Raw genomic sequence first — 27,773 nt, 5'->3', positions numbered from 1 at the left:
TAGTGAGAAATAAAACATTTGCTGGATAACAGTGGAGAGAAAACGATATGTAAAACAATAATGTTCCACTGAACTACTGCATGGGACAAAAATAAAAGGTAGGTCATTCTTTCCATTCACAGGGCTTTAGTAATTGCCAGTAAAACAAAAGTAAAACTTAAATTCCAAAATACTCTTCACGCCACTGAATGGGACAGTCACAAAGAGCTCATTAAAGGCTCTTCACATTTATTAGCTATGGCTGAGAGGAGGGTATCAGCGTATCCTACTGTCGGCCTGAAAGAACAACGCACAGGAATTCCAAATTATATTGATAATTGCTTCAGGCAGGGTGGTTGATTAAGAAAGCAGAATTTAAAAAGGGCTTGTTCTTTTGATGTAATTTTACAGTATATAAACTAATTTATATAGACAGACAACAAAAAAAGAAAGCCTACTGTACGAACAAGAGCCCCTGATTAATTCCTTCTCCAGAGGACAGAGTTTTGACAGACATGTAAACAGACCCTTGGCCCTCCTCAGTGCTAGGAGGAGGGTGGGGGGAGGAGAGACAGGCGAATTGCATGAGACCTGCAAAAGGCATATCCAAAAATGGGAAAACTATTTTGATCAGTTCTACAGTGCAGTAGTGGGGGTTTAGATGTGAACACTGCTGGGCAAGAGTCTCTGCTATGGCCCTCATGGAACAGGGGAGACCACCTAGCCAGCACTGTCTCTATACAAGAAACTCACTATGCTCTGCAATAATCATCCTAGCGCCACCATAGGGACAAGAGGCTAGGGACTACATAAAACACTGGAAGAGCAGCTACCTATTTCTAGTTTTATCCCTATGAACATTCTGCAAAAACCCCAGCCTTAAATGTGCCAACTTCAGCTGTAAAGTTTTGAATGGAGCGCTATCATCTTCATCCTAGGTGGCTGTCAAAACTTCATTACCACCCGCCAGGCTTCAAACTATACTGAACAAAAATAATGCACAACATGCAGCAACTTCAAAGATTTTACTAAGTTACGGTTCTTAAGGAAATCAGTCAATTGAAAAAGTCATTAGGCCCTAATCTAGATTTGACATGACTGGGAATACAGATATGCATCTGTTGATCAAAGATCCCTTAAAAGAAGGTATGGGTGTGGATCAGACAACCAGTCAGTATCTGGTGTGACCACCATTTGCCTCATGCAGTGCGATATCACCTTCACGGAGTTGACCAGGCTGTTGATTGTAGCCTGTGGAATACCCTTATTTGAAACAGCTGTGTAGTGCTAGCACAAAAAACAAAACGTGCACTCCTTGGGGTCCCCAGGAGCAAGTTTGGGAAACGCTGCTCTAAAACAACATTGGAGGTCACTAATTGGTAGCGAAATTAACATTAAATCCTCTAGCAACAGCTCTGGTGGACATTCCTGCAGTCAGCATGCCAATTGCACAAGCAACTTGAGACATCTGTGGCATTGTGTTGTGTGACAACTGCACAATTTAGTGGCCTTTTGTCCCCAGCACAAAGTGCACCTGTGTAATGATCATGCATTTAATCAGCTTCTTGATATGCCACACCTGTCAGGTGGATGAATTGTCTTGGCAAGGGGGAAATGCTGACTAACAGGGATATAAACAAATATGTGCACAAAATTTGAGAGAAATAACTTGTGCGTACGGAACATTTCTGGGACCTTTTATTTCAGCTCATGAAACATCAACACTTTACATGTTGCATTTATATTTTTGTTCAGTGCAAATAAAACTCGACGGGAGATTGAAGGGTGAATTGGTAGGAGAGAAAGGAGGGAGCGAGATGAGGGTAGATCAAAAGAAGAAATACAATGACAAAAGATTTCCCAAGCCCCCTGTGGACTAATTTATGAAAAGTCAGTCAAAGTGCCCCTAAACCAAACTAGCTAATAGTGAACCACGTTCCCAATACACAAGAGGGTCATGGAGTAGGGTAACCTACCGTAATTTCCAGACTATTAAGCGCACCTGAATATAAGCCGCACCCACTGAATTAAAAAATAGATATATATTTTGAACATAAATAAGCCGCACATGTCTATAAGCCGCAGGTGCCTACCGGTACATTGAAACAAATGAACTTTACACAGGCTTCAACGAAACACGGCTTGTAACAAAATATTAACAGTAAACAGTAGACTACCAACAAAGTCATTGGTCACCATCTTCCTCCTGTGCACTGAAACCATCTCCTTCGGTGTCGGAGTTGAATAGCGGCAGAATTGCTTCATCCGATATTGGATCGTTTTCATTGTCGCCTCGTCACTGTCATCCGGAGGCAAATCCCCCGCTGAGCCCTCTTCAACACGCAGCAGTCCAGCCTTTCGAAACCCGTTGATGATAGTGGATTTTTGACAATGCTCCACGCTGTCAGGACCCACTGGCAGACTTGACCATAAGTTGCTCTTCGCATGTGGCCCGTTTTAGTGACGGATTTCTCCCACTTGTCATCCAAGCCTTCCGCTGAACACGGAGCGCCACCTTAAATGCACGATTTACACTGATTTCGAGTGGCTGCAAATACTTAGTTTTGCCCCCAGGAATCAGGGTGACAAAATGACTACCGTAATCAGAATGATGGGAAGTTTGAGAGCACTCGATTTATTCTAAACAGTTAACAAAAAAGTTGTTTGGCTGTAACCCGTTCGGAAATTTCATTGGTCTAATGAAAGCTTCATGCCGGCAAAAAACTGAGCATGTCACAGAATGTGTTTTTTTGGAGGAAAAAAAATTGAAAGCGGGAAAAATTCATATTAGCCGCGTCATTGTTTAAGCCGCGAGGTTCAAAGCATGGGAAAAAAGTTGCGGCTTAAAGTCCGGAAATTACGGTACTTTTGAAGACAATGAGAGCAGAGCACTTGTAAGAATAGGTCTTCATTCGACAAGTTGATCATCAAGTAGCCTAACAGCATGTCTTTGACAGGATCGTTGCAATCAATGGTGAATCCAAAAACCAAAGCTTAATGAAAGAAATTAAGGGCATTTATGAATAACTCCATAGATAAACAGTTCTTGAGGAAAGACAGCCCTACTCGTGCCACTAGTCTAGGGCTGACCCCAATTAGTCATTGTTTGGTTGTTGGTCGACAGATTGTTTTAGTCGAGCAGTAACAGTCAAAAGCTGGGACACCAACTCATTCAATGGTTTTTTTTTTTTACATTGTAGAGTAGTGAAGACATCAAAACTACAAAATAACATGGAATCTAGTAACCAAAAGTGTTAAAATAAATATTTTAAATTTGAGATTCTTCAAAGTAGCCACACTGCCTTGATGACAGCTCTGCACACTATTGGCATTCTCTCAACTAGCTTCATGAGGTAGTCACCTGGAATGCATTTCAATTAACAGGTGTGCTTTGTTAAAAGTTATTTTGTGGAATTTCATTCCTTCTTAATGCCTTTGAGCCAATTAGTTGTGACAAAAATGTACCCAAATTAAACGGCCTACTACTCGGGCCCAGGAACTAGAATATGCATATTATTAGTAGATTTGGATAGAAAACACTGAAGTTTCTAAAAAACAGTTTGAATGATGTCTGTGAGTATAACAGAACTCATATGGCAGGCAAAAACCTGAGAAAAATGTAACCAGGAAGTGGGAAATCTGGTGCTTGTAGTCCTTTCAAGTCATTGCCTATCGAACACACAGTGACTTAGGGTTCATTTTGCACTTCCTACGGCTTCCACTAGATGTCAACAGTCTTTAGAAAGTTGTTTGAGGCGTCTATGATGAACAGAGAGCGAACAGAGGAAGTTGGAAGTTGTTGACTCAGGAAAGCACATGAGTTCATTGGCACGCATTCACGAGAGGAGGTAGCTGTGTTCCAAAACGTTTTTCAAGACATCGGAATCGTCCGGTTGGAATATTATTGAAGTTCTAAGTTAAAAAGGCCCTAAAGATTGATGCTATACAACGTTTGACATGTTTGAACGAACGTAAATATAACTTTTTTGACTTTTCGTTGTGACATTTTGGCCGCGCTTCCTACACTTGGAGTAGCTTACTGAACGCGCAAACAACAAGGAGCTATTTGGACATAAATGATGGACTTTATCGAACAAAACAACATTTGTGGACCTGGGATTCCTGGAAGTGCCTTCTGATGAAGATCAAAGGTAAGTGAATATTTCTAATGCCATTTATGATTTTAGATGACTCCAAAATGGTGGGTATCTGTATTGCCTTCTGTTGTTTTTATGATGAGTATTTTTGTAAATTGTTGTGCTTACTCACCGGCAGTATTGGAGGCAAAATATTTTCTGAACATCACGCGCCAATGTAAAATGCAGTTTAAGATATAAATATCAACTTGATCGAACAAAAAATGCATGTATTGTGTAACATGATGTCTTAGGAGTGTCATCTGATGAAGATCGTCAAAGGTTAGTACATAATGTTAGCTGAATTTCTGGTATTTGTGACGCCTGTCCTTGCTAGGAAAATGGCTGTGTGGTTTTTCTTGTGTTGGAACTGTCCTAACATAATCTAACTTAATGCTTTCGCCGTAAAGCCTTTTTGAAATCGGACAATGTGGTTACATTAAGGAGACGTGTATCTTTAAAATGGTGTAAAATAGTCGTATGTTTGAGAACTTTGAATTATGACATTTTGTGGTTTTGAATTTGGCGCTCTGATTTTTCACTGGCTGTTGAATAGTGTGAACCGTGGGTACCTGCCCAAGAGAGGTTAAGAACTTTGAACATGTCTTCAAGTGCAGTGGCAAAAACTATAAGCGCTTTGGCTCTCATGAGGACAGCCACAAGAAAGGAAGACCCAGAGTTACCTCTGCTGCAGAGGATAAGTAAATTGGCAGCCCAAAAAAGGCTTCAGAGTTCAAGTAACAAACACCTCAACAGTTCAGAGCAGACTGCATGAAATCAGGCTTTCATTATCGAATTGCTGCAAAGAAACCACTACTAAAGGACACCAATAATAAAGAGACTTGCTTGGGCCAAGAAACACGAGCAATGAACATTAGACTGGTGGAAATCTGTCCTTTGGTCTGGAGTCCAAATTTGAGATTTTTGGTTCCAACCTCCGTGTCTTTGTGACACAGAGGGTTGTGGGGGTGCCACACATGCTATGACATCTTCTGGTTTCAATGATGTTTCTAGAGACAATATCTCTCATCACTCAATGCCTAGGTTTACCTCCACCGTATTCACATCCTACCATACCTTTGTCTATACATTATACCTTGAAGCTATTTTACCGCCCCCAGAAACCTGCTCCTTTTACTCTCTATTCTGGACGTCATAGATTACCAATTCTCATAGCTTTTAGCCGTACCCTTATCCTACTCCTCCTCTGTTCCTCTGGTGATGTAGAGGTGAATCCAGGTCCTACAGTGCCTAGCTCCACTCCTATTCCCCAGGTGCGCTCTTTTGATGAGTCTTGGTTTCATGCATGTTAACATTAGAAGCCTTTTCCCTAAGTTTGTTCTATTCACTGCTTTAGCACACTCCGCCAACCCGGATATCCTAGCCGTGTCTGAATCCTGGCTTAGGAAGTCCACCAAAAACTCTGAAACCTCATCCCTAACGACAACATTTTCAGACAAGATAGAAAGGCCAAAGGGGGCGGTGTTGCAATCTACTGCAGAGATAGCCTGCAGAGTTCTGTCCTACTATCCAGGTCTGTACCCAAACAATTAGAACTTTTACTTTTAAAAATCCATCTCTAAAAACAAGTCTCTCACCGTTGCCGCCTGCTTTAGACCACCCTCTGCCCTGGACACCATATGTGAACTGATTGCCCCCCATCCATCTTCAGAGCTCGTGCTGCTAGGTGACCTAAACTGGGACATGCTTAACCTGTTTAGGATAGGGTGCAGTATTTTCACGGCCGGATAAAAAAAACGCATCCGATTTAATCTGGTTATTACTCATGCCCAGAAACTAGAATATGCATATAATTATTTTATTTGGATAGAAAACACCCTAAAGTTTCTAAAACTGTTTGAATGGTGTCTGTGTATAACAGAACTCATATGGCAGGCCAAAACCTGAGAAGATTCTATACAGGAAGTGGCCTGTGAGAATTTGTAGTTCTTTTGATTCTCAAACTTGGTGGGTGTCAAAATAGCTAGTCATGATGGCCGGGCTATCTACTCAGAATACTGCAAAATGTGCTTTCACCGAAAAGCTATTTTAAAATCGGACACAAGTTTTCGGTATGTTTGCTAGTTCTGAACCTCACATGATAATGTAAAAAGCCGTTTTTTTTATATAAATATGAACTTCAACAAAACATGCATGTATTGTATAACATAATGTCCTACGAGTGTCATCTGATGAAGATCATCAAAGGTTAGTGCTGCATTTAGCTGTGGTTTTTGTGACATTATATGCTAGCTTGAAAAATGGGTGTGTGATTATTTCTGGCTGGGTACTCTGGCATAATCTAATGTTTTGCTTTCGTTGTAAAGCCTTTTTGAAAATCGGACAATGTGGTTAGATAAAGGAGAGTCTGGTCTTTAAAATGGTGTAAAATAGTCGTATGTTTGAAAAATGGACGTTTTTGGATTTCTGAGGTGTTTGTAATTCGCGCCACGTTCTATCATTGGATATTGGCGAGGCGTTCCGCTAGCGGCACATCTAGATGTAAGAGGTTAACCTGTCTGGGCGAGGGGCAGTATTTTCACGGCCGGATAAAAAAATGTGCCCAATTTAAACTGGTTACTACTCTTGCCCAGAAACGAGAATATGCATATTATTAGTAGATTTGGATAGAAAACACCCTAAAGTTTCTAAAACTGTTTGAATGGTGTCTGAGTATAACAGAACTCATATGGCAGTCAAAAACCTGAGAAAATTCCAAACAGGAAGTGGCCTGTGAGAATTTGTAGTTCTTTTGATTCTCTATCGAAACTACAGTATCCGTGGGGTTACGCAGCACTTTCTAAGGCTTCCATTGGCTCTCTAAAGCCTTCAGAAAGCGGATTGAGGCGTCTCTGGGCAGAGTATAGTAGCTCAGTTTCTCAGTGGTCTGCCTGGTGACAAAGAGATTGGATATGCGGGTTCATGCGACCACGCTGTTTTATCTTTTCCTCTTTGAATGAATACACTATTATCCGGTTGGAATATTATCGCTATTTTACGAGAAAAAAAAACATAATTTGATTTAAAGAGTGTTTGACATGCTTCTAAGTACGGTAATGGAACATTTAGAATTTTTGTCGTCTCAAAATGCGCTCCGCGCGTTACCCTTTGGATAGTGACCTGAACGCACGAACAAAACGGGGATATTTGGACATAACTATGGATTATTTGGAACAAAAACAACATTTATTGTGGAAGTAGCAGTCCTGGGAGTGCATTCTGACAAAGAACAGCAAAGGTAATACAATTTTTCTAATACTAATTCTGAGTTTAGTGTGCCCCGAACTTGGCGGGTGTCAAAATAGATAGCCGTGATGGCTGAGCTATGTACTCAGAATATTGAAAAATGTGCTTTCGCCAAAAAGCTATTTTAAAATCTGACATGGCGATTGCATAAAGGAGTTCTGTATCTATAATTCTTATGTATTTTGTCAATGTTTATGATGAGTAATTTAGTAAATTCACCGGAAGTTTTCGGTGGGAATACATTTTCTGAACATCACACGCCAATGTAAAAAGCAGGTTTTTGACATAAATATTAACTTGATTGAACAAAACATGGATGTATGGTATAACAATGTCCTAGGAGTGTCATCTGATGAAGATCAAAAGGTTAGTGCTTCATTTAGCTGTTTTTGTGACATATATGCGTGCTTGGAAAATGGCTGTGTGATTATTTTTGGCTATGTACTCTAACAAAATCTAATGTTTTGTTTTCGCTGTAAAGCCTTTTTGAAATCGGACAATGGTTAGATTAACGAGAGTCATCTTTAAAATGGTGTAAAATAGTCGTATGTTTGAAAAATTGAAATGATTGCATTTGAGGTTTTTGTATTTCACGCCACACTGTTCCACTGGCTGTTGAATAGAGTGGGACGGTCACGTCCCACCTAGCCCAGAGAGGATATTAACACCCCAGCCATCCTACAATCTAAGCTTGTTGCCCTCAATCTCACAAAAATGATCAATGAACCTACCAGGTACCACCCCAAAGCCGTAAACACGGGCACCATCATAGATATCATCCTAACCAACTTGCCCTCTAAATACACCTCTGCTGTTTTCAACCAAGATCTCAGCTATCACTGCCTCATTGCCTGCATCCGTAATGGATCAGCGGTCAAACGACCTCCACTCATCACTGTCAAACGCTCCCTGAAACATTTCAGCGAGCAAGCCTTTCTAATCGACCTGGCCCGGGTATCTTGGAAGGATATTGACCTCATCCCGTCAGTAGAGGATGCCTGGTTATTTTTTTGAAATGCCTTCCTCACCATCTTAAATAAGGATTCCCCATTCAAGAAATTTAGAACCAGGAACAGATATAGCCCTTGGTTCTCTCCAGACCTGACTGCCCTTAACCCACACAAAAACATCCTGTGGCGTTCTGCATTAGCATTGAACAGCCCCAGTGATATGCAACTTTTCAGGGAAGTTAGAAATCAATATACACAGGCAGTTAGAAAAGCTAAGGCTAGCTTTTTCAAGCAGAAATTTCCTTCCTGCAACACAAACTCAAAAAGGTTCTGGGACACTGTAAAGTCCATGGAGAATAAGAACACCTCCTCCCAGCTGCCCACTGCACTGAGGATAGGAAACTCTGTCACCTCCGATAAATCCACTATAATTGAGAATTTCAATAAGCATTTTTCTACGGCTGGCCATGCTTTCCATCTGGCTACCCCTACCACGGTCAACAGCAATGCACCCCCCACAGCTACTCACCCAAGCCTTCCCCATTTCTCCTTCTCCCAAATCCAGTCAGCTGATGTTCTGAAAGAGCTGCAAAATCTGGACCCCTAAAAATTAGCCGGGCTAGACAATCTGGACCCTTTCTTTCTAAAATGATCTGCCGAAATTGTTGCCATCCCTAGTACTAGCATGTTCAAATTCTCTTTCGTGTTGTCTGAGATTCCAAAAGAATGGAAAGCAGCTGCTGTCATCCCCCTCTTCAGAGGGGACACTCTTGACCCAAACTGCTACAGACCTATATCTATCCTACCCTGCCTTTCTAAGGTCTTCGAAAGCCAAGTCAACAAACAGATTACCGACCATTTCAAATCACACCGCACCTTCTCCGCTATGCAATCTGGTTTCAGAGCTGGTCATGGGTGCACCTCAGCCACGCTCAAGGTCCTAAACAATATCGTAACCGCCATCGATAAGAAACAATACTGTGCTGCCGTATTCATTGACCTGGCCAAGGCTTTCGACTCTGTCAATCACCACATCCTCATCGGCAGACTCAATAGCCTTGGTTTCTCAAATGATTGCCTCGCCTGGTTCACCAACTACTTTTCCGATAGAGTTCAGTGTGTCAAATCGGAGGGCCTGTTGTCCGGGTCTCTGGCAGTCTCTATGGGGGTGCCACAGGGTTCAATTCTTGGGCCGACTCTTTTCTCTGTATACATCAATGATGTCGCTCTTGCTGCTGGTGAGTCTTTGATCCACCTCTTCGCAGACGACACAATTCTGAATAATTCTGGCCCTTCTTTGGACACTGTGTTAACTACGCTCCAGATGAGCTTCAATGCCATACAACTCTCCAACTGCTCTTAAATACAAGTAAAACTAAATGCATGCTCTTCAACCGATCGCTGCCTGCACCTGCCCGCCCGTCCAGCATCACTGCTCTGGACGGTTCTGACTTAGAATATGTGGACAACTACAAATACCCAGGTGTGTAGTTAGACTGTAAACTTTCCTTCCAGACTCACATCAAACATCTCCAATCCAAAGTTAAATCTAGAATTGGCTTCCTATTTCGCAACAAAGCATCTTTCACTCATGCTGCCAACCATACCCTAGTAAAACTGACCATCCTACCGATCCTCGACTTTGGCGATGTCATTTACAAAATAGCCTCCAATACCCTACTCAATCAACTGGATGCAGTCTATCACAGTGCCATCCGTTCTGTCACCAAAGCTCCATATACTACCCACCACTGCGACCTGTACGCTCTCGTTGGCTGGCCCTCGCTTCATACTCGTCGCAAAACCCACTGGCTCCAGGTCATCTACAAGAACAGTGGGTTAACTGCCTTGTTCAGGGGCAGAACGACAGATTTGTACCTTGTCAGCTCGGGGATTTGAACTTGCAACCTTTCGGTTAATAGCCCAATGATCTAACCACTAGGCTATCCTGCCGCCCCATATCACTGTAAATGCTGCATGGCCATTGCAGAAGTTGGATTGACCATGCGCCCAGATGCAAATTGTACTTCTCTGTAGAATATGCGCTCTCACCCAACAATTTGAGCACATTCCTTGTTTCATAAGTTTGTGTGAATTGTTTGCGTTTGATTTTTAGTGTATATCAATTCCTCATTACATATATCACCAGTAGTACATTTACCATTAATTCCTATAATTTCTCATCTACGTTTGTTACTTTGCTCCTATTAATACTGAGTAAGGACCCACAAATGTAGGCATATAAAAATGTGCCTACATATGACAGAATTTCTGATTGGCTTAACTCACCACCACTAATGACCTGTGGAGCTTCTCAAAGTAATTTTTTCTTCACCTCGAACAGCAAGCAAACAAAGTCTGTTTTCAGATCCATTGAGAATTACAATAGTTCATCAATGTATTTGAAAAATATCTTTCCAGCCCTCTCCCTTTCGATAACCACTCATCGTGAAAAGGAAAAAATGTCATGCTCTGACCCAGTGGAAACGTCATAAAATAGGCCTACCTGATTACTTCTTATCAAGGCTTGACTTGGACTGAAATAGGTAACGGTACTCATTTTGGGTGCTGGTACTATTTGTATTTAGGTGCAGGAGCTTCACAATACTTTTGAACTAACATTCTATAAGAGGAACAGGAGCTCAAGCAGTAGAACATTTGAAGTGCCAGTAATAAGCTCCAGTGAGCTTCTGCCCAAGCTTCTTATCCCGTGCGCAAATAGCCTACAGCTGTGTCTGTCCTGAGCTCACTGGTGAGGGAAAGTGAGGGCCCAGAATATTTTATACAATGCTGCAAGTTCACTAGTGCAAGCTTCAGGCCTGACCCAAGTTAATAGTTGATACAATGTTTCAAGTTCGATGCAGACAGGCCATGTGTAGCCAATGTGATTTATAGGATATTTTCTACCTGCAGGCTGCAATGTTTTTATTTGTTGGCTTTATGTAGGCCATTTTTAAATACTTGGCAATAGAAGATACAAACCTAAAAAGTATAACAAAAATGTGCATATGAAAACCATAACTGGCATGCAGATCGGTAGAAATTGTAAGATAAATTGCCATTTCACGAGACAGGTTGCCGACTCCTCGTGTAGCCTATTACCGCCTACTTAAGGAGAATAGTGGCACTACCGCTCGCACTCCTCAGTGGCCAGGGAGGTTTGATTTAGCACCTACAGCTCCTTGGCGAGGTTGCACGTAGGCCTGAAGTGTCCAGGTCGTTTCAAGCAGTCAAAGTCCCCAGGGAACCACCTGCTGTTCTCATGAATGGAAAGAGAAAGGAGCCATCATCAAACCCAAGGTACATAAAACAAAGAGCTGGAGATACACAGCATGCTGTGTTAACTTACATCCATGACCTAATAAAAGCAGACAGACTCTTAGTGTCGGTTGTGTAATGAAGAAAGAAAAAAAGATAAAAAGGGAGGATGAAGAGAGATGAGAATGAGAAGAGGGAAAGACGGATGGGGTAGAGTTAAACGGATCGCTTGAGGACAAAAGCCTAAACACATGAAAGGAAATTGCAAGGAAAGTTCGCTAATGATTAATCTGATCAAATCGTGCCCTTTGTAAACTTTATATCCTGTCTATGCCCCTTGGACCACCTTCCCAGCACCGCCATGGTGGTGGGATGTTGTAGAAGGCAACAAGACCACAAAGCCAGAGCCTGCTGTGGTCCAACTCTCACACACAACACAACTGGGTCACACATGCAGACCAAAGTGTGCCAGCCACACAGAGACCGAGAGAAAGGCCATGCTTGTTTGATTCCTATATACAGGATGTTGTTGCTCCAAGGGGTCAGGGTTATTGCCATGGCAAGGTGGGAGGTGATGGTGGTCAGCTCAGCTGGAAGAAAAAAACATTATTGGAAGGAGAAGTGGTGAAAGATGAATTACTGCTGCTGTTACAACATTTTACAACACAGAATCCCTGTTACTCATAGCCAACTGTGGGTGAATAGAAAAACAAGGGAGAAGGAGGGAATATATCTAGAAAGCAACCTTTTGCAGAGTGCCTGAGAATGCCACTGTAAGCAGCAACACTAAGCTAAACCTAGTCTTGACAGCTGCTTAGCCCAGGCTCCCGCTCTCGTTCCTCCTCACGTCTGTCCCGGGTGAATGCATGGTTGCACTCTCCCACTCAGAGGGGGGATGAAGGCAGGCGGTTAAAGTGAAAGCCACAGCTGAGGAGGTGGTGAAGGCAGTCTAAAGGTTTCTGGCACGCGCCACAGCTCCTGTTCAGGTCATTCTCTCCACCCACGTTAACAACATCACTATGTGTTTATAGTCCCTGAGGGGTTGGTAGCATGCTGTCGCCAACCCATCTCCCCCCCCACACAATCTCAGAGGAAGAGAAAGACCTCTGACCCCCATGGTTGCAGTCTGGTATGACCCCAAAAGAAAACCAGGAGGCAGCCAATACCATTGCTGACAGATATTTTTGGGGGACAAAAACTTGGGGACAGACTATTTTGAGCAACTTCCATAAAAACCACTTAGTTATGGAAAACTTGTTTATTATGGTCTAACAGTGGGGAGATACTGGATCATTGATGCAGTCTAAAGGAAGGCAGGTGTAGCGTTTGGGATTTGACATGACAGCACTGATTGGCTTGACTGTTTCCAGATGAGCAGCAAATCAGTGTGTAAGAGATGGACTAAACATTTCGGTGTATGCTGCAAACAAAATTGTGGTCTTTGACAAGTAAACTAATTCATTCAAATGTACAGTATGTAAGCAAGTGGAAGGTAGGTAGATGGGTATTATCTTGCCAGTAGACTTCCAATGTCACTGGGCTCCAGACAGTGGAGACAGCAGCTCCAGCCCAGCCTGTCAGCTCTGACTCACTCTTCGGGAAGGGGGGGGGTTTAGGCGGAAGGACTGTACATGGCACGTTGTGTGCTCTGCTTACATAAAGCCAAAAGGTGGGATATTCAAGAGATATGTACACACACTGCAGAACTCTGTTTAAACCCTTACTCTTGACAAGACTTAAGATTCCTCTTTGGCAGCTCTAAGGACTCTGGGCCAGGATATAACACAGATGCAACTTAGCGACATAGCATTCAAGACATGCATCAACTCCTTTCCTTATTCACCGCACAAACATCCACATATTCTGCCTTACTGTTATGTAGTTAACTCTTGTTACTCTGGAATTGGAGTGTTAGGGGTTAACTAAAGCCCTTCATTCGACTTCCTGAGTGCAGTGGCAGGAGTGGGAAAAGGCAACAACAGTCTTAAGTAATAGGCAACCCCCCCCCCCCCCCCAACCTTTCCTTTGAGGCAGAGGGAAAGAAAAGTAATTTTCTCAGAAGCTGGGTGACAGAGAGAACAAGACAAGGAGAGTAAAAGGGGACAGGGCCATGAATTGGTTGAAACTGAAGGAGAAAAGCCAATCTGAGGAGGCCAGGTCCGGATGACAAGAGGAAGTAAGTCGTGGGAAAGGGTTGCAGATGCCAAGAGCCTGAGGGGACATGGGGTTTTTGAGGCCACATTATTCTGGTTTCACTGTAACCCTATTCTAATCCAATATCCAATCCCATGTCCTAGAAATCCCCCCCCTCCCCCAGATACTAATTTCATATGACCCTTAATTCGTTTACAGCTCTCATGGTCTTATGTAACAGGCAACTCCACTCACCTGGTGCCGCGATTGTATTGGAGAACGGATGTATGAGTTGGGGGAGAGACTCATCTACATCCCAAACACTTGATGAGAGCCTGCTATGGCAAATTACTTGCCTTTTTAGCAGAGCCTAACCAATCAATTATCTCAAGTACCTGTCCCACTGCAGCCAGGTAGATTTTACAACAGCATGGTTGGAGTTCACATTCAAACAACCTCCTCCAGTGCCATTCCATATGAGAGAGAGGGGCAGACAGAGCAGGCTGAACAGTTGCCAGTTTTACATTGAGAAGATTCGTTGTTGGGGGAGTGTCCACTGAGTCTGACAAGTGTAGAGCACTGCGAGTGATGATGCAAACAAAAAAGGGTTCAACTCAGGACTGACATTTCAACTTAATTCCAATGAACAATGGATGGTCCAACTCTATAAAGTTATGGCTCATCTAAGTTGTCTAAACCATACTTTGAAACAACATTCACCAGCCAAGATCAAATAGTGTGGGGGTGAATCAATGGCAGTGAAAGTTCCTGTAAATCAATTAGCAGAGCAAATGCCAGTCGGTGTTCTCTCTCTCCTGGTTTAGCGTGACAGGGAGACGACTGGGGAGAGCAGAGATGAGGAGCAACAAAGCGTTGATCGCTTTTCTTACATGAAGGAACATGCATGCGCACAACAAAAAAAGGAACACATGCATATGAAATACTAAAAACACACCTATAAAAACAGTAGGACTGTAACAATTCACTGATATGCATCGGTACCAGATTCAAATGTGCATCGTTCCGCAGGTCATGCACCGGTCCACATTTTTTTTCTGCTTATATTATTAAATTCTTTCTTCCTTCTGAAAACACCTCTAATCTTTTTTTAACTGATGCGTCCTCTCCGTCAGTGTCGAACTGCATGTAACTGGGTTGACAGTCATTGATCTACAAGTAATTTTGTATGCCGAACAACCCCAGGCAATAGCTTAGTCAAACTGCGTACTGTGCCCAGATTTGCGCGCTGACCAACGCGAGGTAGGTGGCTTGTTCCTGATCTTGCACAACTGCGCAGCTCCTTCAGCATTCAAATTCTACAACGGCTTGCGTGATATTAGGCTTTATTCGTAGAGTGAACAGGCACCTAAAAGACCATGAGAAACAAGATTCTTTGGTCGAATTAAACCAATATTGAACGCCTGGCCTGAATGACAAGCGTTACATCTGGAGGAAACCTGACACCATCCCTACGGTGATGCATGGTGGTCGCAGCATCATGCTGTGGGGATGTTTTTCAGCGGCAGGGACTTTCACTAAAAACGACTAACTTCTTGTAGAAGGCATTCTAGAAAAGTAACAGGTCTCATAAGCATTGGGATTGATGCAAAACTGAAAGCGTGAACCTCCGCATTTAACCATGGAAAGATGACCGGGAAAATGGCCGAATACAAACAGTGTAGTTATTCCCTCCACAAGGCAATCAAACAAGCGTAATGTCAGTATAGGGACAAAGTGGAGTCGCAATTCAACAGCTCAGACTCGAGATGTGTGGCAGGGTCTTCAGACAATCACGGACTACAAAAAGAAAACCAGACACTACACGGACACCGAAATCTTGCATCCAGACAAACTAAACACCTTCTTTGCCAGCTTTGAGGATAACACAGTGCCACCGACGTGGCCCGCTACCAAGGACTGTGGGCTCCCCTTCTCCGTGGCCGACGTGAGTAAGACATTTAAACATGTTAACCATCGCAAGGTTGCCAGCCGCGCCCTCAGAGCATGCGCAGACCAGCTGGCTGGTGTGCTTACAGACAAATTCAATCTCTCCCTTTCCCAGTCTGCTGTCCCCACATGCTTCAAGTTGGCCACCATTGTTCTTGTACCCAAGAAGGCAAAGGTAACTCAACTAAATGACAACCGCCCGTAGCGCTCGCTTCTGTCATCATGAAGTGCTTTTGAGAGACTAGTCAAGAATCATATCACCTCCACCTTACCTGTCACCTTGACACACTGCAATTCGCATAACGCCCCAATAGGTCCACAGACAATGCAATCGCCATCACACTGCCCGATCCCATCTGGACAAGAGGAATACCTATGCAAGAATGCTGTTCATCGACTACAGCTCAGCATTCAACACCATAGTACCCTCCAAGCTCATCATTAAGCGTGAGGCCCTGGGTCTCAACCCAGCCCTGTGCGAATGGGTCCTGGACTTCCTGACGGGCCGCCCCCAGGTGGTGAAGGTAGGTAACATCTCCACCCCGCTGATCCTCAACACTTGGGCCCCACAAGGGTGCGTGCTCAGCCCCCTCCTGTACTCCCTGTTCACCCATGACTGCGTGGCCATGCACGCCTCTAACTCGATCATCAAGTTTGCAGATGACACAACAGTAGTAGGCTTGATCACCAACGAAGATGAGACAGCCTATAGGGAGGAGGTGAGGGCACTCGGAGTGCGGTGTCAGGAAAACAACCTCTCACTCAACGTCAACAAAACAAAGGAGATGATAGTGGATTCAGGAATCTGTGTACAATCTGAAATGGTCCACCCACACAGACAGTGTGGTGAAGGCGCAACAGCGCCTCTTCAACTTCAGGAGGCTGAAGAAATTTGGCCCGTCACCTAAAACTTTTACAGATGCACAATTGAGAGCATCCTGTCGGGTTGTATCACCGCCTGGGATGGCAACTGCAATGCCCACAACCGCAGGGCTGTCCAGATAGTGGTGCGGTCTGCACAACGCATCACCGGGGGAAAACTACCTGCCCTCCAGGACACCTACAACAACTGATGTGACAGGAAGGCCGAAAAGATCAAGGACGACAACCACCCAAGCCACTGCCTGTTCACCCCGCTACCATCCAGAAGGCAAGGTCAGTACAGGTGCGTCAAAGCTGGGACAGAGACTGAAAAACAGCTTCGACGTCAAGGTCATCAGACTTAAACAGCCATCACTAACACAGAGAGGCTGCTGCCTACATACAGACTTGACATCATTGGCCACTAACAAATGGATCACTAGTCACGTTATTAATGCCACTTTAATGTTTACATATCTTGCATTACTCATCCCCTATGTATATACTGTATTTTATGCCATCTATTGCATCTTGCCTATGCCGCTGGGTCATTGCTCATCCTTATATATATTCCATCCCATTACTTAGATTTGTGTGTATTAGTTGTGGAATTGTTAGATTACTTGTTGATATTGTTGCACTGTCAGAACTAGAAGCACAAGCATTTAGCTACACTAGCAATAACATCTGCTAACTGTGTGTATGCAACCAATACAATTTGATTTGAAAATGCCGAAGACACATTTTGGTTGAATGCATTCAGTTGTGTAAATGACTAGGTATCCACTTTCCCCTAGTAAAACAGTAAATGCTGCTAGAGGTACATGGTCACCGCAATGGAGTGCGCGACTAACTGAGCATTCATTTTCAAGAATCATTGATACTCCTGTTTTAGTAGTGTCTGCTCTGAGCGCAATTTGAGAGTTAAGACATCGAAACAGACATTATTTTACTCTAATAGAAGTAAGTTAGAAATGTTCACTTCTCTATTTGAGTAAAATAATGTCTCGGTGCCCATGTGACTAATTATGGAAAAATGTGCTTAATGGAAAAACATAAAAAATTTGCGGTCTTCCGTTAAAACGATAAGAACAATTTCACGTGCATTCACAACGCAGATGGTCTACATGCCACTTCCGCGGAGAGATAACATTGTATAAGTTATGTTGCTCGTGCTCGTTTTTCACAGGAGTGGCGGGTGTAGCTTGTTGTCGTCGTCATCCAATCACAAGTCTTCAAACCGGCACTAGGGTACAGTCAGAGCCTCTGTGTGGCAAGATAGGGGATATCTAGGCTAATCGATGGAATTAAAATGACAGAAACAAAAATTAAATGAGGAGAGAGGCTACAACACCAAGAGCTTCATTAGGTACACCCATCTAGTTCCAGGTCAGACCACCCTTTGCCTCCAGAACAGCCTGAATTCTTTGTGGCAGGGGATTCTACAAGGGGTTGGAAACGTTCATACGTTGCTCAATTTTCTATCAAGGGACCTAACGTGTGCCAGGATAACATTCCTCACACCACCAGCCTGTATCATTGACACCAGGCAGGATAGGGCCATGGACTCATGCTGCTTACGCCAAATCCTGACTCTGCCATCAGCATGATGTAACAGGAACCGGAATCCTTCGGACCATGCAATGTTTTTCCACTCCTCAATTGTCCAGTGTTGGTGAACGTGTGCTCACTGGAGTTGCTTCTTTTTGATTTTTAGCCGATAGGAGTGGAACCCGGTGTGGTCGTCTGCTGCAATAGCCAATCCGTGACAAGGATCGACAAGTTGTGCATGTTCTGAGATGCTGTTTTGCACAGCACTGTGGTACTGCGCCGTTATTTGCCTGTATGATTCTTGACAATGTCCTTCGATCTCTCGTCAACAAGCTGTTTTAGCCCACAGGACTGCCGCTGACTGGATGTTTGTCGCACCGTTCTTGGTAAACCCTAGACGTCGCTCGTGAAAGCTGAGGAAACTGGACATTTCTGAGATACAGGATCCAGCCCGCCTGGCACAGACGATCATACCAAACTCGTTTTGCCCATTCTAGCATTCATTCAAACAGTAACTGAACGCCTATGCCCGTCTGTCTGCTTTATATAGCAAGTCACGGCTACCTGACTCGCTTTCTGTAGGAGTGAAACCAATAAAAACTGGCCAGAGTGTAACTAGCAATAACTTAAATCTACCAGCACGAGTCAACTTGTTCGCTATATCTCCCCCTCCCTACTCCCAGTGTCACTCACATGAGCTGCTGCTCTGCTTCGAGCCTCGTGCACTACAGCTCTGGTTAATAAAATTAAAATGTTCCCCTCCTAGAAATGTTACAGCATTGTTGCGTTAGGTATTCATTTCTTTTCCCTGTAAGATGGAGACTTGTTAGTGGTAGTTTTGTGATAACTGCACTGTGATTTTCATTTTGTGGAGAAAAAAAAAAGTCAAACAAAAAACTCATCTTTGTTGTTCTGAGTGGCTGGGGGAGGGGCTTGGTGTGTGGGTAAATGGGAAGGAGCGAAGGTAACAAGACCAAAATCATGAGCACAAGCTGAATTATATATATATTTTTTTTAAACACTATTTTTGGAATACCACGCTAAAACATACATTTTAATTAATCAAATTAATATCACCCAGCCCTATGACATACACCATAGACATACATAATTTACACACACAGGTCTCAGAGTAGGCCTGGGCGGTACACCGTATTTTATGATATACCAGTATTGATGCAGGGACCGGTTTGGGTTTTTACTTTACCGGTATTTGAAAGTTTGGTTTGTTAAATGTGATACGCCATGTGTAATGTCATTCTTTATAGTTTACTTCGCTACTTTGAGTCATCTCTCTCCATGCCACTTTACACACAGACAGACCTAGCCACGTCCCCTGTCACTCAAAGAGCGCATTTGATGTTCCCTCAACCACGAGACACTTGCCTTCAGTCTTAATGGTCAATGCAGCACATGCAACAATGTTGATGACAACAATGCTGTTTTCACTTTGCTTCTTAATATAAATCCACTAGCATTCTATAATGACACTATAGGTTTGTGTTTCTTACATCAGCAAACAGCTAGTTTCTTTTCTTAGAAAGTTGCTAAAATCTTGAGACTCTAATTGTTAGCCGCTAATGCTAATAGCTAGCTAGCTAATAAATGTACTGCGTAAGAGCAAACGTAGCTAGCTAATACAGCCTGATCATACCAGTGATGGTGTGGACCTAAATCAGCATCCTGTTTGTGCAACAGTATCTTCTAAATCAAAAGAGGAATGTGCAAAGCAAGTTGTTAGCTACAAGAAGTAGTTAAGAGAAAACATGCAACGTAGCCAAAGCTTTTAGGGTCCCCTAGGAAACACGTATCAAAACTTTAGTTCCTACCCTGTCACAATAACTCCTCCCTGACATTTTAATTCGTTGTCATCTCAAACACTGTATTCAAAGTGCCCGCTATTATATTCTAACTATGGAATTATAATAGTCATTGTATTTCCATGAATCCAACAGTTTTACTCTAAATTCGCAATTGCAACATTTAGTTAAAAATAAGTCATAGGTTATTTGCGTATATCGTGCAGATTTCCATGGCAGTGTGGAAATTCTCTCAATTGAGCAGTGGTGTAAAGTACTTAACTAAAAATACTTTCAAGTACTACTTAAGTCATTTTGGCATCTGTACTTCATTTTTGTTTGACAACATTTACTTCACTACATTCCTAAAGAAAACACTGTACTTTTTACGCCATACATTTTCCTGACACCCAAAAGTACTCATTACATTGTGAATGCTTAACAGGACAGGAAAATGGTCCAATTCACACACTTATCAGGAGAACATCCCAGGTCATCTACTGCCTCTGATCTGGAGGACTCAAACACAAATGCTTTGTTTGTAAATTATGTCTCAGTGTTGGAGATGCCGCTGGCTATCAGTAAATAAATAAAACATTTAAATGGTGCCATCTGGCTTGCTTAATAAAAGGAATATTAAATGATTTATACTTTTACTTTTGATACTTAAGTATATTTTAAACCAAATACTTTTAAACTTACTCAATTTGTATTTTACTGGGTGACTTTTACTTGAGTAATTTTTTATTAAGGTATCTTTACTTGACTCAAGTATGACAGTTGGGTACTTTTTCCACCACTGCAATTGAGTGCAGGAAATGCAGAAATGATAAGTGCTGAAATTTGTTTTGGTTGAAGTTGAATTGAACAGTATAAAACAACCAGAATGGAGAAAGACTCATTGATATCACTTAGAATATATACGTGTTACCACCCTTGGAAAACTCACTACCCATAAAGCAAATGTAGAACTTTAATTAGATTTTTTTTTTATTTTTTAAATACCATCATTTAAAAAAAAATACCATGATATAATATTTTGGCCATATCGCCCAGCCCTAGCTCAGAGGCCACCCAGTTCATGAGCTTAACCTCTTGGTTAGGGGCAGTATTTTCACGTCCGGATAAAAAAACGTACCCGATTTAATCTGGTTATTACTCCTGCCCAGAAACTAGAATATGCATATAATTGTTTGATTTGGATAGAAAACACCCTAAAGTTTCTAAAACTGTTTGAATGGTGTCTGAGTATAACAGAACTCATATGGCAGGCCAAAACCTGAGAAGATTATATACAGGAAGTGCCCTCTCTGACCATTTCTTGGCCTGCTGTAACGTGACATTTTCTAAGGCTCCCATAGGCTCTCAGAAGGCACCAGAACGGGGAATGATGACTCTGCAGTCCCTGGGCGAAAAACAGTAGGGGTTTTGGAGAGTGGTCGATCTGAGAACAATGACACGGGCGTGCGCATGCACGTGAAGAGTCCATTTTCTTCTTTCAGTCTTTGAACGAAAACAACGTCTCCCGGTCGGAATATTCTCGCTATTTTACGAGACAAACCGCATAAAAATTGATTTTAAACAGCGTTTGCCATGCTTCGAAGTACGGTAATGGAATATTTTGACATTTTTTGTCACGACATGCGTCCGCGCGTCACCCTTCGGATAGGGACCTGAACGCACGGACAAAACAGAGGATATTTGAACATAACTATGGATTATTTTGAACCAAAACAACATTTGTGGTTGAAGTAGAAGTCCTGGGAGTGCATTCTGACGAAGAACAGCAAAGGTAATCCAATTTTTCTTATAGTAATTCTGAGTTTAGTGAACGCCAAACTTGGTGGGTGTCAAATTAGCTAGCCCGTGATGGCGAGCTATCTACTCAGAATATTGCAAAATGTGCTTTTGCCGAAAAGCTATTTTAAAATCTGACACCGCGATTGCATAAAGGAGTTCTGTATCTATAATTCTTAAAATAATTGTTGTGTTTTTTTTGTGAACGTTTATCGTGAGTAATTTAGTAAATTCATCGGAAGTTTTCGGTGGGTATGCTAGTTCTGAACGTCACATGATAATGTAAAAAGCTGGTTTTTGATATAAATATGAACTTGATTGAACAAAACATGCATGTATTGTATAACATAATGTCCTAGGAGTGTCATCTGATGAAGATCAAAGGTTAGTGCTGCATTTAGCTGTGGTTTTGGTTTTTGTGACATTATATGCTAGCTTGAAAAATGGGTGTGTGATTATTTCTGGATGGGTACTCTCCTGACATAATCTAATGTTTTGCTTTCGTTGTAAAGCCTTTTTGAAATCGGACAATGTGGTTAGATTAACGAGAGTCTTGTCTTTAAAATTGTGTAAAATAGTCATATGTTTGAGAAATTGAAGTTATAGCATTTAAGGTTTTTGAATTTCACGCCACTCGATTCCACTGGCTGTTGACTAGGTGGGACGACATACGAGAGAGGTTAACAGCAGTAGATCTGAATTTAGAATGGAAAATGAATGTTTATAATATGCATATCCTACCTTCTGAGCCTGAGTAGCAGGCAGTTTAATTTGGGCACAACTTTCATCTGGACGTCAAAATACTGCCCCCTACCCTAGAGAAGTTAAAGGGAAAGATACACATCCCTAATAAACTGACACCTGCACTCTGAAACAATATTCTGTGATCACACAACACTAGGTCATCAAAGTTAAGCAGACATGCTGGGATGGAGCAGGGGAGGGCAAAGGTTTTGGCTCGAGTTGTTGTTCAAGTCTCGCCTGGAGTGTTTATTTAACCCTAACAATACTACAACACCAACCCACCTAAATCGGCTGGTGGGCCTGATGCTCAGTGTATTGGAAAGGGGGATACCTAATCAGTTGTACAACTGAATGCCTTCAACTGAAATGTGTCTTCGATTTAACCCAACCCCTCTGAATCAGAGAGGTGCGGGAGGCTGCCTTAATTCGACATCCAAGTCTTCGGCGCCCGGGGAACACTGCCTTGCTCAGGGGCAGAACGACAGATTTTTACCTTGTCAGCTCGGGGATTCGAGCCAGCAACCTTCTGGTTACTGACCAAACGCTCTAAGCATCTTACCGGCCACCTCCACGATGTCCCCTGGTACAAGGTCCTTGGACTTGATCCTCTGCACACTCTTCCTGTCCTGCCGGTACACCTTTCCCATCTCCGGCTCGTACTCTTTGAGCGCTTCAATGGCATTCTCTGCATTTCGCTCCTGTAAGACAAAATCAACCAGATTAAATCAGTATTATTCAGAGATAAATGTAAGCTTCACGTGTGGGTTGATGACCAGATCCCACACAAAGAGCATTTAGAGATGGTTAAAGAATGAGAACAATCACTTGACCAGTGACACTTAAGCTGGAAAAGGAAGCAAACCCAACAACAAATCATTGGACATTGTAATAGCCTGTAATAGCCAGAAATACCACTGTTTTTACAACGGTGATCTGTTGATTCTCATCACATACCAAAGAAAAAAACAACAATAGGATCAAATGAAAATAAGGCAATTACACTTAAAAAGGGCTCAATTTCAGATTTAAGGAAACAATACATTCCTGGCTCAGTCAACCCTGGGAATTCAATGGACTTGTATTTTTAACATCTTGTATGTTTAACGTCACAGTCAGTGTGCCATCAGATATAGCTGAGGACTGGAGCACAGTGTACCACAATTAAACCCTCCGTCCCTCCAACCCCCGTCCTTTCCTCCCAAATCAACTACCAGCGATCTGCTGACCTTTCCCTCCCTGTGGGATTACTCCCAGAGGTACCGTCACAAGCAGCCAGCCTGGCAGCACTCTGGACAGGGCACACCCGCTGGCCTCTCATTGGATGGGAACACAGACAACATCTCCATTAAAAATGCAGGCTGCAGGGAAAGTGTTGTAGGTTGTTAACAGTTGCCGTGATAACCGTAGTGGGCATTGATTGGTCCAAGGCGCCTCTATTGAAGTAGAGTTTGGTCAAAGACTGAGAAGAATTCAAAGGTATTCTGAACATGTTAGTCAACATAACCTCCAACGTCCCCAGATAAGCTTTGTTTGCTTATACAATGGCAAACAACCTGACAGATAACCGCTCCTCTTACAAACTTCAACAGAGCATAATATAATTTATGTCCCAACTACCATAAGTGCCGGCCTCCACAACTGCCATCGCTAGCCTAATTTAACTGAATATGGCATGCTAGAGTAAATAAACGTTAGACATTGCATTTGCTTAGTAGCAGCAGCATCATGATGGAATTCTTTTAAATGCATTTTCAATACTACACCTAATCAAAAGTCCCCCCCCCCGTAGAGGTAACCTCCCTGCGTGCGTGTTGTAGATCAACAAGGGTGACTATGAGGTGAGGTGTAAATCTTCGGGAGCAGTGAGGTGCAGCAGAAGGCCCGAGAGATGATCGAGGAGTTAATGGCCAAAGACAACAGCCCCAGGGGATTCCGCAGAGATAAAACACTTAAACCACAGTGAACGGGAGACATCGCTGAGTGAGGTACTGTATGTAGGGCGCAACGGACCCACGGTTCAATACATATTGCGGTTTTAGGGTTGCGATTCAGTTTTGGAACAGCGGGAAAATTAAATAGTTAATTATTGTTTATTTAAGAAAATACAAAGTGGTGGTATTGCTGATTCCACATACGATCATAATGCCTGATGAGAACAGGAATATCAACACTTTGTATTCTCTAAAATGAAAACACGATTACTCAACACTAAAATAAAGTGCAATATGCGTGTAAAATCAATGTAAACATTGCATAGGCCTATGCTACAATGATTTCTTACAAAGAGAAAAAAAAAATGGCATTTGTGTGACTTTCATAAAGGGGCCATCAGTAGCATAATACTTCTCATGTCCCATTCCAGGGTAATGTGATGGGCTATCACTAAGTAGCTCTCGGTAGCACTGGAAATCCATCCATCTGTAGTAAGCGCAACACACGGTGCATTGGCCAATTCATTGGCAACTTCAGACTTAGCTTGCTTATATAGAGCAGGTACTACTCTTTTGCTGAAATGGGTGCAAGAGGACGAAGTTTGTAATTTTGCTCGAGCACTTTCGAGGTGCCGAAACACCCCATTCTCAACCACCAAGAACGGGCGCATATCCGCGGCTATAAACATACCCATCACTCTAGTAATTATTTTTGGCCTGGTCATAGTCGGAGAACACAACACACACCAACTGATTAAGGGACTGCTGAATGTATATTTTTTCCCTCTTGCTTTGTTTGCTCTTTTCAGTATTATGTCTCTCTCCAATAAGCTACCCAGGAAAGGGCTGAAAATAGCCCATATTAATATATGTAGCCTTAGAAATATGGTTAATCAAATCAATAACTTACTAACATCAGATAACATTCATATATTAGCCATTTCTGAGACTCAGATAATTAATTTGATGATACAGCAGTAGTGATATAACAAGTACAGTGCATTCGGAAAGAATTCAGAAAACTTGACTTTACACATTGGTACGTTACAGCCTTACTCTAAAATGTATTAAATTGTTTCCTCCCCCACCCATCAACCTACACACAATACCCCATAATGACACAAAGCCAAAACAGGTTTAGAAATGTTTGCAAACGTATTTAAAAGTCACATTTACAGTTGAAGTTGGAAGTTTACATAAACCTTAGCCAAATAAACTGAGTTGAAATGTTTCACAATTCCTGACATTTAATCCCAGTAATAATTCCCTGTTTTAGGTCAGTTAGGATCACCACTTTATTTTAAGAATGTGAAATGTTGAATAATAGTAAAGAGAATGACTTATTTCAGCTTTTATTTCTTTCATCACATTCCCAGTTAGTATTTGGTAGCATTGCCTTTAAATTGTTTAACTTGGGTCAAATGTTTCGGGTAGCCTTCCACAAGCTTCTCACAATAAATTGGGTAAATTTTGGCCCATTCCTCCTGACAGAGCTGGTGTAACTGAGTCAGGTTTGTAGGCCTCCTTGCGCGCACACACACCTTTTCAGGTCTGCCCACAAATTTTCTATAGGGTTGAGGTCAGGGCGTTATGATGGCTTAAGGACAACAAAGTCAAGGTACTGGAGTAGACATTTTGCCACAACTTTGGAAGTATGCTTGGGGTCATTGTCCATTTGGAAGACCCATTTGCGACCAAGCTTTAACTTCCTGACTGATGTCCTGAGATGTTGCTTCAATATATCCACGTAATTTTCCTCCCTTATGATGCCATCTATTTTGTGAAGTGCACCAGTCCCTCCGGCAGCAAAGCACCCCCACAACATGATGCTGCCACCCCCCGTGCTTCGCGGTTGGGATGGTGTTCTTCAGCTTGCAAGCCTCCCCCTTTTGCCTCCAAATATAAAAGTGGTCATTATGGTCAAACAGTTCCATATTTGTTTCATCAGACCAGACGACATTTCTCCAAAAAGTAAGATCTTTGTCCCCATGTGCAGTTGAAAACCGTAGTCTGGCTTTTTTTTAATGGTGGTTTTGGAGCAGTGGCTTCTTCCTTGCTGAGCGGCCTTTCAGGTTATGTCGATATAGGACTCGTTTTACTGTGGATGAAGATACTTTTGTACCTGTTACCTCCATCTTCACAAGGTCCTTTGCTGTTGTTCTGGGATTGATTTGCACTTTTCGCACCAAAGTATCTCAAAGACAGAATGCATCTCCTTCCTCAGCAGTATGACGGCTGCGTGGTCCCATGGTGTTTATACTTGCATACTATTGTTTGTACAGATGAATGTGGTACCTTCAGGCATTTGGAAATTGCTCCCAAGGATGAACCAGACTTGGTCTACTATTTTTTTTTCGGAGGTCTTGACTGATTTCTTTTGATTTTTCCATGATGTCAAGCAAAGAGGCACTGAGTTTGAAGGTAGGCCTTGAAATACATCCACAGGTACACCTCCAATTGATTCAAATGATGTCAATTAGCCTATCAGAGGCTTCTAAAGCCATGACATTTTTCAGGAATTTTCCAAGCAGTTTAAAGGCACAGTCAACTTAGTGTATGCAAACTTCTGACCCACTGGAATTGTGATACAGTGAATTATAAATGAAATAATCTGTCTGTAAACAATTGTTGGAAAACTTACTTGTGTCATGCACAAAGTAAATGTCCTATAGTTTTATCAAGAAATTTGTGGAGTGGTTGAACAAGAAGTTTTAAATGACTCCAACCTAAGTGTATGTAAACTTCCGACTTACACTGTACATACAGCGGCAAGAAAAAGTTTGAGAACCCTTTGGAATAACCTGGATTTCTACAGGTTACAACAATAGACAAAGTGTGCTTAAACTAATAACACACAGAATTGTATTTCTCATCTATATTGAATACATAATTTAAACATTCACATTGTAGGTTAGAAAAAGTATGTGAACCCCTAGGCCAATGACTTCTCCAAAAGCTAATTGGAGTCAGCTAACCTGGAGTCCAATCAATGAGACTGGAGATGTTTAGAAGTGCCCTATTAAAAACACTCACAAAATTTGAGTTTGCTATTCACAAGAAGCAATGCCTGATATGAACCATGCCTCGAACAAAAGAGATCTCAGAAGACATAAGAAATGTTGACTTGCATAAAGCTGGAAAGGGTTACAAAATTCTCTCTAAAAAGTCAGTTCACGGTAAGACAAATTGTCTGTAAATTGAGACATTCCAGCACTGTTGCTACTCTCCCTAGGAGTGGCCGTCTTGCAAAGATGACTGCAATAACACAGCGCAGAATACTCATTGAGACTAAGAGGAATCCTGGAGTGTCAGCTAAAAAGACTAGCATCTCTGGAAGATGATAACATCTCTGTTGACGAGTCTACAATACGTAAATCACTAAACAAGAATGGTGTTCATGGGAGGACACCATGGAAGAATCCACTGCTGTCCAAATAAAAC

General features: G+C 42.3%; 1 pseudogene; it reads right to left on the bottom strand.

Moving 5' to 3' along the window:
- LOC106566303 (sarcoplasmic/endoplasmic reticulum calcium ATPase 2-like) overlaps nucleotides 1-27,773 on the bottom strand; it is a 70,688-nt pseudogene that overhangs the window by 29,897 nt on the left and 13,018 nt on the right.

This window comes from Salmo salar, chromosome ssa09 (genome assembly GCF_905237065.1).
Source record: "Salmo salar chromosome ssa09, Ssal_v3.1, whole genome shotgun sequence".
NCBI classification, from domain to species: domain Eukaryota; kingdom Metazoa; phylum Chordata; class Actinopteri; order Salmoniformes; family Salmonidae; genus Salmo; species Salmo salar.
This window is presented reverse-complemented; position numbering and strand designations above follow the sequence as displayed.